This window comes from Podarcis vaucheri (genome assembly GCF_965113315.1).
Source record: "Podarcis vaucheri genome assembly, chromosome: 8".
Lineage (NCBI taxonomy): Eukaryota > Metazoa > Chordata > Lepidosauria > Squamata > Lacertidae > Podarcis > Podarcis vaucheri.
Genome location: NC_138766.1, coordinates 44,854,354 through 44,872,033, shown reverse-complemented (window position 1 = coordinate 44,872,033; position 17,680 = coordinate 44,854,354). Strand labels below are relative to the sequence as shown.

The 17,680-nt window shown below is 41.3% G+C and overlaps 1 long non-coding RNA gene across 1 annotated transcript in view; it reads left to right on the top strand.

Annotated features, from left to right (window-relative positions):
• The window catches only part of LOC309539111, a 134,328-nt gene that overhangs the window by 75,982 nt on the left and 40,666 nt on the right, over positions 1 to 17,680 (top strand). The window contains exon 3 of the long non-coding RNA XR_014222696.1: positions 13,066 to 13,127. This is a non-coding gene — a long non-coding RNA (uncharacterized lncRNA). The remainder of the gene's footprint in view (positions 1 to 13,065; positions 13,128 to 17,680) is intronic.

The following is a 17,680-nucleotide window of genomic DNA, read 5'->3' as shown; positions in this document are numbered from 1 at the left end:
CAAATCACAGAGGTCTAGCCCTGGCTCTTGAGCTATTCCCTGCTATATGTTAGGTACAGGAACTCCCGCATAATCTTCACTAGACAGTTCTACAGCTTGTAAGTCTAAATGCCTGTGATCAACATTAATTTGTCCTAATTCAGTTTTTGGCAACTTAGACAAAGCATTTCTTAATGCATACTTAGATCGTTTCTAGATCTCAAAAAATTATTGGGCATTGTTTTCTGAACTGACATGCATTAATTAGTACACTCCTAAGGCAGTGCTGCATTGGAAAGAAAACCTTGTTGTGTAAGGCACTTTCTATGCATGCATTTGAAAGCCTTGATCTGTATGGTCCAAAAATTGTTCTCACGCTAGCTGTCCTGTCTTTTGGTTCCACAATGTTCCTTGCTGTTATTGAGCCTAATAGGTTCCATTTGCCACTTCTATGAGAAAATTGGCTTCTTCTGCTTAGGAAATATATTAGCATAAAACAGGAGATGCAGCAATCCTTTCCATTAGTGACAGTGTTCATTACTCAACAAATGTCATCCCCAGATTTCTTTTTGCTTGGTCTGTCCCAGGACATGTGTTTGTAATTGGTATTGTTTGTCAATTGTTGTTTCAGGACACAATTTAGAATCTTAGAATCATAGAATTTGAAGGAGCATGGGAAAGGTCTGAAGTTCCAGCCTCTTTTAATTATTCTGAGGCCCAGCACACGTGACTATCTTGTGTTCTTCGCATTATCGTGCCTCTGATTCCAGTGTACAGTGTGGCTTTCCATTATTTCTCCACATAGAGCAGCTCCAAGAGTACTGTAGTGGACAAGTGTTCAGTTGAGTGGGGTGAACGTAGCCAATGAACACAGCAGGGAGGAAAGCTCAAACAGTTTATTCAGCTATAGCAGATGGCACAGAGTAGGTTGACAACAAATATTTATATGGTTTGTGCACAACAAATATTTATATGGTTCTAATACATCGTTACATGTGAAAAATGTGTGATCACAATTACTATTGGTCACACCCAAGCATGTACTAAAGGTAAAGGTAAAGGGACCCCTGACCATTAGGTCCAGTTGTGACCGACTCTGGGGTTGCGTGCTCATCTCGCTCTACAGGCCGAGGGAGCCGGCGTTTGTCCGCAGACAGCTTCTGGGTCATGTGGCCAGCATGACTAAGCCGCTTCTGGCGAACCAGAGCAGCACACGGAAACGCCGTTTACCTTCCCGCCAGAGCGGTACCTATTTATCTACTTGCACTTTGACATGCTTTCGAACTGCTAGGTTGGCAGGAGCAGGGACCGAGCAACGGGGGCTCACCCCGTCGCGGGGATTCGAACTGCCGACCTTCTGATCAGCAAGCTCTGGGCTCTGTGGTTTAACCCACAGCGCACTACTCCATTACTAATTAACATTAAACATAGGCATGGGCCTCAAAGGGGGAAAAAAAAACCGTGTGGTCAGTCTTCAGTTAGACTTGAGGGCTTAGTTTCTCAGAAAGCAGGTTTTAGCAGGTTCTGTGGTCACCCTCTGTCTCTACCCTCTTCCTCCTGGACATGGCCTTTTCAAGGATGCCATGAACTCTCCAACCACAAGAACTGTGAAAATGGACAATTGCTGCCAGTCATTGTGGACAGTATTGAGCTAGGTGGACTAATTGTCTGATAAGGCAGCTTCCTATGCACCTAACCCAGCTCACAGGGTTGTTGTGAGAATGAATGGGGAGACTACATAAGCTACCCTGAACTCCTTAGAGAAAGGTGGGAAATAAATAAATGTAATTAATATTTTTATTTTTATTTTTAAAAAATCCACAATAATTGTTACATTCACTGAGACAACTCCATCCCATGTTGTTGTTCACCAAAAGGTGAGCACAAAAAAACACCCCAATGATTTACAGATCTTATTTTCCAGGAAAATTTCTTCCTGATTACAGTTCTGGGAACTGATCTTTCTTCTCTTTTAACATGCTGAGAATGCACACTCAGCCATCATCAAAGGCACATCCTTTATGTACTGTAAACCCTGTAAACTGTATTGACTGACTTATGCTGATTTCTTGATAACAGTAGGGAAGAGAATCCTGTTGCCTTCCCCCTTATATCTAAAAAGCAATCAGGCTTGTGGTGTCTAAATTGTTTGTGATCAACTGTCTGCTTTTAAGTAAGAGGACTCATTAGAATGGATGTTGAAAGCAATCCATGTTTAGTTTGGAACTTGCATGTTCAGTTCTTATTCCTTACTTGAGAAGAGCTTACAGGCAAACTGTAACATGCCATGTCTCTCAGTACAATTATGTTTCCCCAAAGCCAACAGCAACAAAAAGAAAAAGGTGCTAAAATAATTCCTTCTTGTGGCATTTGGCTACATCAGATTTCGTTTTGCAGAATCTGCTTTGAACCTTCAAAACTGTGTTTTGTTCATAGCTATGTCAACATCATCTCTGAGTTCCAAAAGACAGAGAACCTGACACTATTACCCTTCTGGAAATTGACATTAAAATGTCATTGATATCTGCTGGAAAGAGGGAAAGAAAGCAAATCATAGTAGAAGGGCTTTAAACAACAACAGATAGGAATCTATGTAAAATCTCTGCTGCCATTTGTATTGTATAACAACAGAAGGGCAGGCTTTCCACCCAAACAACTAACTAACTAAAAATCTGCAGCCATGTGAGCAGCTAAGGGCCCAGCTCCATGTGACATACAAGTAAGGGTAAAAAACACAAAAAGAGATGTTTTCTTTTATTTGCATTTTTGTTATAGAGATTTAGAATGTGGTCTCCCTCAGTCCAGAAATTGATGCTCCTTTATTAGATGAGCCCCAATACATACCCACACACCTCAGATCTGGCTGATAAATGAATTCTCTGCTGCTAGACAACCTTTTCTGTTGATTCCTAAATGACTTTACTCTTGTGAGGTGTGGCGAGACTGGTGGCAGGGAGGACTTTGTGGAGACAGGAGATGTTTTCTTGACCTCATCCTTAGGGTCTGGGCACTGAGAAGCATAGCATGAGAAAGGATGTTTATGAAGTTTATAACATTATGCACGGAGTGAAGAAAGTGGACAGAGAAGTTTTTCTATCTGTCATCCTATTAGAACTCAGATTCTTCCAGTGAAATTACTTGGCCATAGATTCAGAACAATCTTTACATAACAGATGGTTAGCTTAAAGGAATTTGCTGCCACAAAATGTGACGATGACTAGTAGCTCAGATGGCTTTAAAACTGGATTAGATAAATCAATAAAGTATATCACTGACTCCTAGTCATGATGGCTGTATGGAAATGTTCCAGTCAGGATGCCCCTCTGTCCCAGTTGCTGGAGAGCAGCAGTGGGAGCAGGCTATTGCCCTCATGTGCTGCTTGTGAGTTTCCCAGAGACATCTAGGTGGCCGCTATGGGAAAGAGCATGGACCTTTGGTTTGATCCAGCAGGGCTCTTCTTCTGTTGTTACAATGAAGTCATTTTCAACAGCTGCCCTTACAGTTGAAGTGATGATGTGATAAGTAGAACTTCTATATCTGGTTTGTCATGGTGAGCAGCTGAGTCCCAAGATGGACCCTATATCTCATAAATCTTGCCAGAGATATGCTTTATAAGCTAGGTTGGCTCTACCATACCAGAAGACTACGCAGCTAGTTAAACCAGGACAGTTAAAGAGACATCCCTTATCTAGAATAAATATGTGTAGATGTTTGGGCTCTTATGCTGCTTCCAGCATGGCCGCTTGCCATGCAAACTGAGCATTGCTACAACTTTTCAGGGAGTTCTAAAGTAGACTCTCCACTCCTACAGTGTTTCTGTCGTCCTGCGCATGGTATAAAAATTGTTTTACCAACAGATATCATTACTGAATATGTGGACTTATAACATGATTTCCTATCACTCTAAATAACTTTTTACATGAAGGCTAGCTGCAACCAGGATTTCAACCACCCAACAATGGAAAACCTTGAAAAATCTACATTTGTCTTTGTGGTATAAAAATTTACGGATTTTTGCTATTACAGAAAAAAATGACACATAAATTGTGTCTCCAAGAGGATGGAAAACCCAGAGTACTTTTACGTTATCTGGTGGGATTTTATTTATTATGCTTCAGACTTAGCTGTTCAACATTCACCGTCTACACCAACTCGAGAAATATGGGTGTTTTGATTTATATTTGTGTGTTACCACATGTTCCTCTTATTATTTTTTGCTTCTTTCTTACCTTACTTTGTATGTGGTACCCTGCTACTGCACCTTTGCGTTAGCAATGGCCATTATGTTACACACACACACACACACACACACAGAGAGAGAGAGAGAGAGAGAGAGAGAGAGAGAGAGGCAACCCCTGATTTGCATGGGGGGTCGTGTTCCTGGCGGAACGTGCATAAGACCGCCCTACCTTGTTCTGCCCCACCCCTGTTTTGCCCTGTTCCGCCCCCATTATGCCCAACTGGTGTTTCTTGAGTACAAACAAGGCACACAGATTACTTCTCTTTACATAGCCTTCCCCTACCAAACCCCACCTCATTTTGGGGGTGTGGGGTGTTTTTTGTTTTGAACATCTATGACATGAGAGTTTGAAAACTCTCCAGGCACATTTGGATACATTAGTGCAGTCCTGGAGTAGCTGAAGTCTTTTTTGGCTGTGTGCCTCACAAAGCACCCTAGGCAAAGAAGCAAATTTCCAGAAAGGCATGGCTTGTCATGTTACATTGCTCCACTGATGAAACTCAGATCCTCCAGGGATAGAAATATTTGTCTTGGCTAAAATGAGATAAAACTTTACCTCAGCTTACCACAGAATAAGATAAAAGGTGTTTGGATTTGTTCGCCTGGCCTCTGTACCCACTCAGTATGTGTCAGTGTCACACATTTTGAACTGAACCAATTTCTTATCTATTTTGAAAGGGATTACCTAAGCATACCGGAAGACTTATAAGCAGAAGCAACAAAACTTTGTAGGCCATCAATAAGTATTACAGTTGCTGTAAATTAGGGGGGGTGTTTTTTGAGGTAGTATAATGGGGTAATCAGTGTTTACAAATGGCATTACTTTCTTCAGTTCTCACCAAGAGTTTGGATAACTGTTTATATTTGCATAGCTCAGTTGATTACAGCGTGGTGCTGATAATGCCAAGGTCATGGGTTTGATCCCCCAGGGGTGCATATTCCTTCATTGCAGGGGGTTGGACTAGATGATCGATGGGATCCCTTCCAACTCTATGATCCTATGATCTATATTGATGTGTGTTTCCCTGCTTAAGAACAGTGAGGATTTCTAACGGGGAATGACTGGCTTTTGTCATTACCATTTACTCTGCACCCATTTCATTCCTAACACTGGTTTTTGAAGCCAAGTACAAACATCATGTTAGCCACAATCTATATCTATCCTGTTGTTTCTGGAGAAATATTGCCGTTTGATGCATTATCCCTCAAACCAGCTTTAATCTGAACTGAAAGCTGAAGGCACAGTGCTTGCACATGCACAAATGACAACTTAATGAACAGGAGTTCCAGGGAGTGTTGCATCCCTGCCTGCTCTCCACCCATTGGCATGAACAGACAGTGGGTGACTTAGAAACACATCAGACCTTACCAATGTTTATAACAATATGCAAATATGACTTGAAATGCACCCCTCCCCCAAGATCTTGCTGTGCTTTAAGCTAGTTATGTGTATATAGTCATAGTTTCCTTGGGGTGGGAAAGTGCACTGGGAGGCCCCTCCAGATGACCTGTTTATTGAGGATTCATCCTGATATGTTTCCAGGGAAATAGTCGTTGGCTATTTAATGAGTGTTCATTCTCATTTGTTTGCAGGGACGTTAGATGATGTTGTGTCAAAGCAAGTGTTACCCCACACTTCCCTCGTAACATTTTTTTAAATTGCAAAATGCCTAATAATTTGGGGGAGCAGATTTCTTTTGCTGGAGCACCAAATGAACTACAGTTGCACAACCTGAATTTGTCAATGTGTGATTGAACCTTGCACGAAAATAGTGGCTGTCTGGAAGAACCTATAGTGTCTTCGTAACATTTGTTTTAGTTACAAATATACAGCAGTAGCATATCTGCTGATTTTGAATCATATTCCCAGAACCGCCCTTCCACTCACCCTGCTTTTTAAGGAACTCACAGGAAAATCACAGCTCTCTGTTCTCCAAACGGAAACTGAAATCTGGCTCTGTATTATTTCTTTGCCTTCTTCTTAGCTAGAGAGATGTCATGTTCTTCAAACTCTGATGTTAATCATATACCAGCAGCCAGACAGAGATGCCTAGTTATCAGGAGAAATCTGCCATTGGTTACTTATAATTAAGGAAGCATTAAGTGATCATCCTGGACTTTGAGTGAGCCATAAGGCTAGGAAAGGTTGTTCTCCCAGTATCTGCAAGGATATATCTAGTGGCTTCTTTGAAGTGTTTTCCGCTTTGATCCTGAGTTTTAAACTGCACAAATATCCTGTATTAATGTGCACACTATTTTCAAGGACATCTGCTTAGAAACACGATGATCAGCCATTTTCCTCCACCAGGGGATCATTTCAGTATTACTATATTTGTGGTTAAATTGAAGACAAGAATTGCTTACGTCTTTGTCCTGCGACAGATTTATATTGGAGCAGGGAATCTATTTCAGCCTGAAAGCCACATTCCACCATAAGCAACCTTCCGTGAGCCATATACTGTGGACTACACCCTCTATTTAGCCTAGCAAGAGGTATTGTCACAGTTCATTACAGCAAGGTAAAGTCAGTAGAAGATGACACAGAGCAGGGTAGGGAGAGGTAGTCCAGGCAGAGTCCTGAGGGCCAAACAGAGGCAAAAAACATACCTTAAGGCATAAATAAAATTTGAACCTAAAATGTAAATTAAACTCTGTTGCAGAAACTAACAGGCATGGCAAGAATCACACAATAATTACTCTCTTCAAAGTACAGCAGAAATGTAACGACACCAAAAAATAAACAGCTATGAGTTCTACAGAGTAGTATAATTAGATGGAGGCATTACAACATTCATTTTCTTACTAACATGCAGTACAAAATCAAACCATTCTGATCCAAAACTATCCCTCTTTTTAGTCCCCCAAGCCAATTTTATTTGTCAATTTTTCAACCAAGGCTATATCTCAAACCTTTTGATTCAAATATTCTTTTATAGCTCCTTCCAAAAAAAAGGGTAATCACATTTCTGTAGCATTTAGAACATGCCTGCACAATGTCTGACCCACTAAGCCATATGGAGCCCAGCAGTCTTGTGTGGCTTGCCTGGTGCTGACAATTTCACTGTTCCACCATTACTAGAAGGCAAGTGAAACATTTACTAGGCCATCATATGTATCCTGGTGATAATTTTGGGTTTGCTGGGTCACACATTGTGGATGATTGCTTTAGAAGCCAATAAAATGTACCACCAACTCACAGGGCACAAAATTTGCTTCCCTTGAATTCAGGAAAGTTTTGTGAACTGGAACAGTCAAAGCTCCCCCATGTATTTATATAGGTCATATGAAACTGATTTTGAAGTAGGTGACTGATGACTGATAGATACAGATTACTGGCTTGCATTATATAGTCCAGAAAGCATACATGACCATTCCCAGCTGTGGCTCCAACACTGGGTAAAAGCATCTGCCACATTAAATTACATTACAAAGGAAAGAATAAAGGAGTCCCTTCCATGCTCTTTTACCCAGAAAAAACAACAACCAAGAAACTTTAAAAGCCTGAGGATTTTTTTTGTCTTGTTTTTATAAATATTGATTCATCTGATTGCTCTCTACCTTCCAGGAAACAGGGGGTAAACATAGTGCAAACTCATTCTGGTATGCTCAGTGACTTCCAATTCCTGCTTTTTAGAAGAATCCATTATGAACTTCACTGGGGCAGTAATTGGATTTCTTTAAATATTCCCCAGAATCCCACATCTAGAGATTTATTTATTTTTACAGATAGATGCACTTAAACCACACTAATTACTGAACAAGATTCCTTGATACAGACGGCTTACTGTTTTTTCCAGTGGCAGCGATTGTAGCTTGGCATGGCTGTGGGGGAATTGGGGAGGGCAGGGGTCCTCACCTACATGACTGCCAGTGGCACTAACAGCATTGGCCACTTGGGGGTCTTCTGCGTCAAATCGCCAAAAAATTACGTAACTTCAGATTGGCCAATTGTGGCTGGTTCAGTGGACGTGGTTTAGGGAGACAGAACTGGGGGAGCTAGTCTTCTCTCAGATACATCTCTATAGTATAAATTCCATCTGTGCTGTGAGTGAACGGCACAGTTGGAAATGGATGCCACCCCCCGTATCTCTTGGCTGTGCCTGAAAGTAGGCAGACAGTTCTGTAGCACAACCTTGCTGTGGAATTAATTAGTCGCCATATTCAGGGCCAGGGAGGACTTTGCTTGCAGGCAAATGGGGCATGTCTGGAGGTTTTGCCTATCTCATATTAACAGTCACAGCTTTTGACAGGAAATGCATTCAGTTGGATCCTTAGTCAAAACTAGAACCAATTTTTTACTTCACTAAAGGGGTCCATGGGAAAAGTTTTGTCTGATTAGTTGTAGTTTTTGGGTCACCTTGAAAGGTAGTCCCACATAGAGCGCATTTCAGAAGTCCAAGCAAGAGATAATTAGAGCATGCAGCACTCTGGCAAGACAATCCGCGGGCAGGTAGGGTCTCAGCCTGCGTCCCAGATGGAGCTGATAAACAGCTGCCCTGGACACAGAATTGACCTGTGCCTCCATGGACAGCTGTGAGTCCCAAATGACTCCCAGGCTGCACACCTGGTCCTTCAGGGGCACAGTTACCCCATTCAGGACCAGGGAGTCCTCCACACCTGCCTGCCTCCTGTCCCCCTAAAACAGTACTTCTGTCTTGTCAGGATTCAATCTCAATCTGTTAGCCGCCATATATTTCAAATATGATAAATATATAATTTCTTACTGTGCAAGAAGGTAAAATGAAGCCAAGACATTCCAATCACCTTTTTACTTTCTATGCCTATGCAACATGCACTGGATCTGATTTTAATTAGCTACTGAATGTCTTCTTAAAAGATATTCATCTCTCTCTCATGTAATCTTTTCAATTACTTAAAAGTTTAAGGTAGAAATTTTCCATAGGTATATTTTACTACACAAGCCTACCATGGAAATTTACTCATGTTAGTCAAAATCTTGCATTCTCTGCTTACTTTAGAAATGTCTCATTCTTTTCTAGGATTAGCAAATATGGCAAACTTGCTTCATAAATATCCTAGAAACAAATTTTTGCCTTGAAAAGGGTTTTCAATAGTCACACCCAGTTCTTGGGGTCAGATTAGGATAAGGACCAGCTGGTTAAGCCTACACTTTAGGCATGTGTAATATTTGTTAAATCTGTATGCCAAGAACTCTGATAACAATGGATGCCATGCATATCTCAGCTTGTTTTTAAAGGAGATTGTGCTATAGAGTGTTTTCTGAGTATATTGCTTTAAAGTTCTAATATTCTCTTACATAACATAGGGGAATAATATATATAATGGTGTTTAATAGTAGTTATATACAAGACTGCAGTATAGTATCTTTAACTTTTGTATTAATATAATTCTTACCCATAAATAAACATCATTATTGAAAGACCTAATGTGATCTGCCCATCAACATCAGTCGTGCAAACTGTTGAGGGTCCTGCACAGCAATAAATTGTAGAAACCAATCTTCACATATGTATATCAACATCTTACATAGGGGAGTGCACTGAAAAAATAATAAATCAGTGTCATGCCTAATTCTTTCCCCTGGATTTCACATTTACACGGGTTTCCTTGAATGAGATGGCAAATGGCCCATGAGGAAACCATGGAGTTCCAAAGGAGTCCTAAGCTCTTGATTAGATAATTGTGCCTTTAAGGTATATTGAAGCGCTTGGTTCAGAGATAGCAGGGCTTACTCCAGCACCTAGGAGCTCAGTTTGGCTCTGGCTGTTGTAAGAGCAAGTTGGCTGCCTTGATGATGTCTATAGCCATCAGACTGTGTCTGACTAATGGGTCTTCCCAACTGATCAGCTTCCTCATCTTTCCCTTCAGAATTCTGCTATATTTTTCAAGTACAAACCCCTAACAAACCCCCGTCTAGGATCTGAATGTTGCCAATATACGTTAGTGGTTAAGGTGTCAAACTAGGGCTGAGGAGACCCAGATTCTAATGAATCTCACTGAGTGATCTTTGGCCAGTGACTCTTTCTCAGACAAACCCCCATCACAGGGTTGTTGTAAGTATTAAACCAGGAGCCGGGTAAAAACCTTGTATGCCTCCTTGAGCTCCTTAATGGATGGAAGGAAGGAGATAAGTGGAGTAAATAAATAAACCATTGTTTCCCAAAGTGGGTGATACTGCCCGCTAGGGGTGCTGGAATGATCCACGGAGATGGTAGTAGCCTCGGGTGCAACTGGGGGGCATTGAATTAAAATAAGGGGACAGTGGAAGCATAAAGAAATAAGTGAAGAGAAGAAAATTTTGAAAAACCATTCATACATGTTTCATCTGTTGTGTGATGACGCTTATCGCCAGGTTGAGTGCCATTGCAGGACGGTGACAACACCTCCCTTGGGTCTGGAGGCGAGGGGTTTTCCTAGGCTTGGGTGAACTCCTTTCAGCTTCATCGGGAAGTGGATCGCAGCCTAAAGAAGGTAGATTTCCAGGGGGTGCTGAGTACCTTTTTTATGAAAAGGGGCAGTAGGCCAAATAAGTTTGGGAACCCCTGAGACAAAGCATCTGATGGATCTTCTTTTTTCTCTCAGTCAGACTGGGACCCAATATTTTTGGAAAAGTAGTGTTTGGAAGATTTTTGCTCTATAACCTATTAAGATTGGAAGGTTGTCATCATACTTGCCATGAGAGACTGCACACAGAAGAAGAATAGGCATAGTGTTGTTGTTTTTTTAAAAAGCCATTAAAAACAAATGGACTGCAGGATAGCTGAGTTTCTAGGCATGGTGCGACTATACACAGCAGAAAACAAAACAAATGATATTAGCAATAACCTTTGAAGCAGTTTGAATAGCAGTTCCAAGAGATGATAAGAATTCTAGGAAACCCAGGGACAATATACAAAGGACATCTAATGGTCTATCTATTCTAGCCTGGACAGGTGGCTTATATGGAATGCTGCAAGATATTAAGATATAATAGGAACCAAATACTAATGTAATGCTCCTTGTAAGATTTAAATTATGGGTGAACTATTGCTCTATTTCAGGCTAATAGTTTGATCCAATGCACATACATTCACACATATGATTTATCTTAAGGAACCTTATGTTAGAGCAGGGATGGGGACCCTCAAGGATGGGGAATCTCAGACTCATAGTGCAAATGTGACTTTCTAGGCCTCTCTATTTGGCCCCTGAGATTATGCCTGCCACTGTTAGATTATAGCTGACTCCTGATCTGTGCTGTAATCCCATGCATGCCCCACCACGGGCCCATCATGGTGCCTTTTTGCTTGTTTATCTTCCTTTAGCCATGCAGTAGTAGACCTATTGATACATGTGTGAGGATGTAACATTTGGCTGAATTTATGGAAGATGAGGAACCATGGGCATAATCCAATCCAGGCTGAAGGGCTATGAGGGGCAAAGAAATTACTCTAGGGGATTTTACCTGGAAGGGAACAAGGCCTAGACACTGCTTTACCTGCAGCACATTTGCAAAACTAAGTAGGCAACGTCTGGTATGGTTTCAAATTGGATGGAGAAACCACATTTTAAAATTACTGCATTGCAGACGGTTGAAGAGTTGACACTCGGGGTCCCTTCCAACTCTACAATTCTGTGATTCTAAGCCTCCTGTCTGGAAGCATCCATTGTAAGGGCTCCTCCACACTTTAGCTTGTGCTGCACAGGTCAGAGTGGTTTTCCCCTTGCCACTCCCTTCCAAGGGAAAATCCGTTCTTTAGCAATAGAGCAGAACAAATGGCAATCTGGAGAAAACTCAAATTGCTGTTTGCTCCAACTGAGAGCTAAAATGTGCTTTTCCCTGGAGAGAAACAGCAGGACACTAGGAAATGTGAATAAGCCCTGAGTTGGTTTACAGAACCAGCACAACCAAATATTAAAGCTTTGTTCTGAACTGTGCTACCTAGACTGGATTGCTTCCCCATAACAAACTCCTTGCAGGTGGAAACAATTGTGCCAAAGGACGACGACTACTACTACTACTACTACTACTACTACTACTTCTTCTTCTTCTTCTTCTTTGTGAGTCAACATTCAAACACACAATGTTTTCCTTGAGGACACAGTCTAGGAAAAATTAACATATTGATCCTGCTGTAAAAATGGATTGCACTGAGAAGTGATCCAGGAATGACACTGTATTATTGGACCCAGACCCTTTTCAATGACTATATTTAGAAGCTTGAAGAGTTTGATCTTGAACATTCAGTTGTCCAGAGTTCCATGAGGATTGACTGATAAATTTAATAACAGGAGCAGCACCTTGCCAGCTGGCAACTATATGGGCAAGACTTTTATGCAACTTTTTGGATATCCAACACATATGTACAGTCACTTTTCAGAAACTTTATTGAAAGTTTGCATCCTGAGTAGACTTTGCTGTTTATATTATCTGACATCCACATATTCCAAAAGCTTTTCAATATGGAGCAACCTGAGGATATTTTAAAGAGAGCTAAGATAATAGGATATCTGATCCAAAACATTTAACATGTGGGAAAGCTCTCTCTCCCCACCCCCTTCCTTTTTAAAGAGAAAATGCAGTTCAGTCACATAAAGCCATAATACCTATAAAAACTTCCACATAAGTGCAGATTTAGCAGTATAAATGGTCAACTTTAAAGTGCAGTTAGGACTAACATTTTCTCCCTTGGCTTCGTTTCAGAGCCTCCACATGAAGGTTTATGAACACAAAACACAGAAGGAAGATTGTGTTTGATTACACTGACTGTTAAATGTGGCCTCTTAAAAAAGCTGAACTTCTCAACTTGATTATTTTTTAAAAGATACTTCAATAGACTTGAACATTCTGTTTGTACTCCTCCCCCCCCCTTTCCCTTGTGCAGGATTTTGCATCAAACAGATTCTGGAGATTGAAAAAAGAAACTTGGTTCAGCTGTTCAGAACTGTAAATGAAGAGTTATATACTGTATATATAAAATGTCTGTTGAATAGTGAAGTATTTGTGATATTTCTTCAGGAAGATGTCCATATTTTACAGTAGAGCCAGAATTGTTTTAAAAATAGCAGTTGAGCTTAGTTACCTTTAGTCATATTACCCAGCATCATTTTTTGTATGTAAGATTTTCCTATTGTTCCTAAATAGTAAAGGTAAAGGGACCCCTGACCATTAGGTCCAGTCATGACCGACTCTGAGGTTGCGGCGCTCATCTCGCTTTATTGGCCAAGGGAGCCAGTGTATGGCTTTTGGGTCATGTGGCCAGCATGACTAAGCCGCTTCTGGCAAACCAGAGCAGCGCACGGAAACGCCGTTTACCTTCCTGCCGGAGCGGTACCTATTTATCTACTTGCACTTTGAGGTGATTTCGAACTGCTAGGTTGGCAGGAGCAGGGACCGAGCAACAGGAGCTCACCCAGTTGCGGGGATTCGAACCGCCAACCTTCTGATCGGCAAGTCCTAGGATTTGTGGTTTAACCCACAGCGCCACCCACGTCCCAGTGGGTGTCCCTAAATGCAACAAATATAATCACCGCCAAGTTCAATGGCTTTAAAGAGGATTGGATGAATGAATGGATGATCAAGTTATCAATGGCTACTAGCCACAATGTTGCTGGAAATTCCAAGTGAGGAGAGTGTTGTTGCGTCCATGTCCTGGTTGGATTAGATGGGCCTTTGGCCTGATCCAGCAGTGCCATTTTTAAGGTTTAAGGATTTATTTTCTATAGCTTGGCAGCTTTCCCAGTTCAATAGTTATTTTAATAGTAAAATACAGGTATCGGCAGATGTTTTTCCATTGCTTTGTTAAGATGGCTATTTTGAAGGTAAAACTAAGGGTGAGAAGCAATAGCACACTATGGAAGGCTCATCCTTCTGAGCTATTCCTGATTTGGAGGGAGAGAGGGGAAATAATTGGATCATGCCTGTGTTAATCCAAGATGAGCTGGAGGAGCGCTATCTCATATCTTCAGTAGCTCCTCTGTCTCTTACCTCAGCACAATACTGAATTCCAGTGGGAAAATGACATTCCTTGCTCTTGCCTTTCATTAGTTAGTTTGAGGCAGGAATTATTTTTTTAAACAGGTTTGTCTCCCATGTGAATCATGTTTTTGGGGCAGACCTTTGAGTGACCTTGGGTACTAATGATTGCTACTTTAGGCAGTACTCAATTACGGTGGTTGTGGGTAGCCAACAGGATGCTAAACCTAAGAAATGGTCTTGTAGGGTTTGTTATGCGTATACTTACATTCTGCTTTCTTTTTATTTTTCATTCCCATTAAAGAGAAAGTACCAATTTCCCAGAAGAAATGGAACATTAGCTTCTTATTTAATAACAGCTGAAAGCTATCTTTTTTTTCTTAATGTTGGGACATTTTCTCTGGAAGACATGTTTGCAGTACAAAATGATTCCACTCTACCTCTTACGGCACCATTAACAATTTACTGTCATTTCTTTAACATACTGTTAATGTTGAACTCGGTATAATCTCTAGTACTCTTTTATATGCTGTCTGCTGGCGACTGTAGCAGACCTTATGGCTCCAACACCCATTTTCCCTAAGAAAAAGTCACAGCTACTTTAACCAAGCCAAAGTAAAACACAGTTATGAAATATGACTTTTGTCAAATAAAGTATACTAACTAGTATCCATCTGGATCCCAGAGTGAACAAGAGAGAGAGAAGTGTTTTATTTGCCATAGTGTTAATCAACATTAATTTGCTATACTTTGGCCGTTATTCCAATTAAGCTTCTGTAATGCTAAAACATTACTGCTGCTATTATGTTCTAGATTAGAATCTCAAGTAATTATTATGTTTTACTTTAAGACTACCCTTAAAGACAATAGATAATTAAATTTAACAGCACATGAGAATTGAAAACCACGAGTTTGGTTTCATTTTCATTCAACTTCTTGTTTCTAATATTTCAGGTATTTTTGTAATCATATTGTTTTCAAATGCATTTCTGCTCATGCAGAAGCTTGTATTATTTTGAAATGACAGACCCTGCAGCCTGTAGAGAAAGTACCTCTCTGGCTGCATTTGGCTCATTTGTTGTCCATTCCTGGTGCTTGTTTAAAGGTGTTTGAGAGCTGATTTAAAAGCTGTTAAGCATCAGCCTAGTGATGGGTGAACTCTCCTCCGCTTGATTAGGTATTGATTTGGTCTTTATAAGTTTTTTTGGTTAGCATTCAGAAATGGATTGTAGTTCTTTCTCAGTTTGTAACGTTGGCTCATGTACATGCGGAATTGCACACAGGCACATTATTGTATTGTTCCCTTGGTTTCATTTGCCTTGCACTCATCCCACTCATTTGCCATAGCAGGGAGCTACCTGGAAGCTCAGCCACCCTACCTCCAGACAAATACACTTCCAAAATAAAGAGTGCTTTAGAGATGGCTGGGTACCAACACACACACACACTGCAAGAAACAAACAAAAGAAATGACCCCAATCTTATTTAAAGCATTTGTATCCTGCTCTTCAGTTTTAAAAAAGTTCCCAGAGGAGCTTACAAAGGTTAATAATAAGACAGCAGAGAAAATAGTCATCAAATAAAAGACTGCTTGGTTAATTGGTCAGGGTCATGAGTTTTATTGAAAGTTATGTGTTAGCTAATGTTACAAATGTCAATACACACTACCCAAAAAGCATGTGGCTTTGAGGGTCCTAGCCTATAGAATGCTGACTGTTCATGCATTCTGAGTTAGAGAAGAGCTTCTTGGAGAAATGGCACTTGATTATACAGTATAGGTAAGCATTACAAGCTCAATGATTTTTCTTGTAGCATATTTTGTAATTTGTTATTTCACCTTTGTTTTGGAATGGTCTGAAAGCAGACCATCATATTCATCTGCATGCTATTAAAATGATTTCCACAACAGTTTACTTTTGTTTTAGACTTTCCACTGTGTATCATGAATGTGCCAGTCACTTCGTAATAGGTTTAACAGCTTGTATGCATGGTTTGTAATGAACATTGTTTCCCGCCACCACTCAAAAAATGTTTGCCTGAACTGCAGCTACTACTACTGCTAAACTACTTTTTTCATAGTTAGCAACTATGTATGATGTGACTATACTGGCAATTTGAATAATTGGCTCTGTGTATGTGGGGACATCCATCAGTTTCACCGATCCTTCAACAGTTAAATCCCTATGAATTCATTCGTGAACTGTGGTTTCCTGCCACATAGTGTGTACCTTCTCCACCAGAGGCATAATCCATAAATTGGCTGAAAGCACTGAAAGTCTTGGCTGGTGCTGAGCAAAGCCTCCATCCTAATAGAGTTACTAGTAGTTGGTTATAAATGTGAACATGACAAGCAACTTATGATCTGATGAATGAGCTGACCTTAGATCACTGATAGTCTGGTTTTCTGGGAATGGAAGTTGAATAAAATAGGCTTCTTGGATACGGTTGGTGGTGCCATCAATCAACCACTTTCCCTAAACAACTCTTGATAGTGAGAACAGTGTTAGATCATATCCGTGGGGGAAGAGACATAGCTTAGTGATAGCATACATGCTTTGCATACAATCTCTGGTATCTTTAGGTAGAGCTCAGGAAGATTCATGTGTGGACAGCTGCTACCAGGCTGTATAGACCAGGGTTAGAGATGGAAAAAAATCCCCTAAGCTAGATGGACCAGTGGTCTGACTCTTATTTAAGATACTAAACTGCAAGAAATGGGGGACAGTAGTAGAATTGTATTATCACGTGGCTGAAAATATCCTTATTATTATTATTTATTAAATACTACCCTGATGTAGATGGCTTTTAAGCATCACTGGCAGACCGGAGTGGAGTCATCCGGCTCACAGTCTGCCAGGGCTGCTTCCACACACTAGTGGGCCTCTGTTTGGCCCATTTAAATTTTGCAGTCTGGGCGGAAGTCCTGCCCGTTGAAATCCTGTCTGCCAGAGATGGTGGCTGACCAGTGAGGGACCATAACTGCCTACCAACCAGAAATGGGTAAAAGGAAAAGGGACTCCTGACCCAGTGGCGTAGCGTGGGGGGTGCAGGGGGGCCTGGCCGCACTGGGCGCAACATCTGGGGGTTAGGGTTAGGGGGCGCAAATCCACGGGTTAGGGGGCGCAAATTACTTGCCTTGCCCCGGGTGCTGACAACCCACGCTACGCCACTGTCCTGACCGTTAGGTCCTGTCGCGGACAACTCTGGAGTTCCGCACTCATCTTGCTTTACTGGCCGAGGGAGCCGGTGTTTGTCTGCAGACAGTTTTTCTGGGTCATGTGGCCAGCATGACTAAGCCGCTTCTGGCAAAACGAGAGCAGCGCTCGGAAATGCCATTTACCTTCCGCTGGAGTGGTACCTATTTATTTACTTGCACTTTGACGTGCTTTCGAACTGCTAGGTTGGTAGGAGCAGGGAACGAACAACGGGAGCTCACCCCGTTGCGGGGATTCGAACTGCCAACCTTCTGATCGGCAAGCCCTAGGCTCTGTGGTTTAGACCACAGCACCACCCGCGTCCCTTAG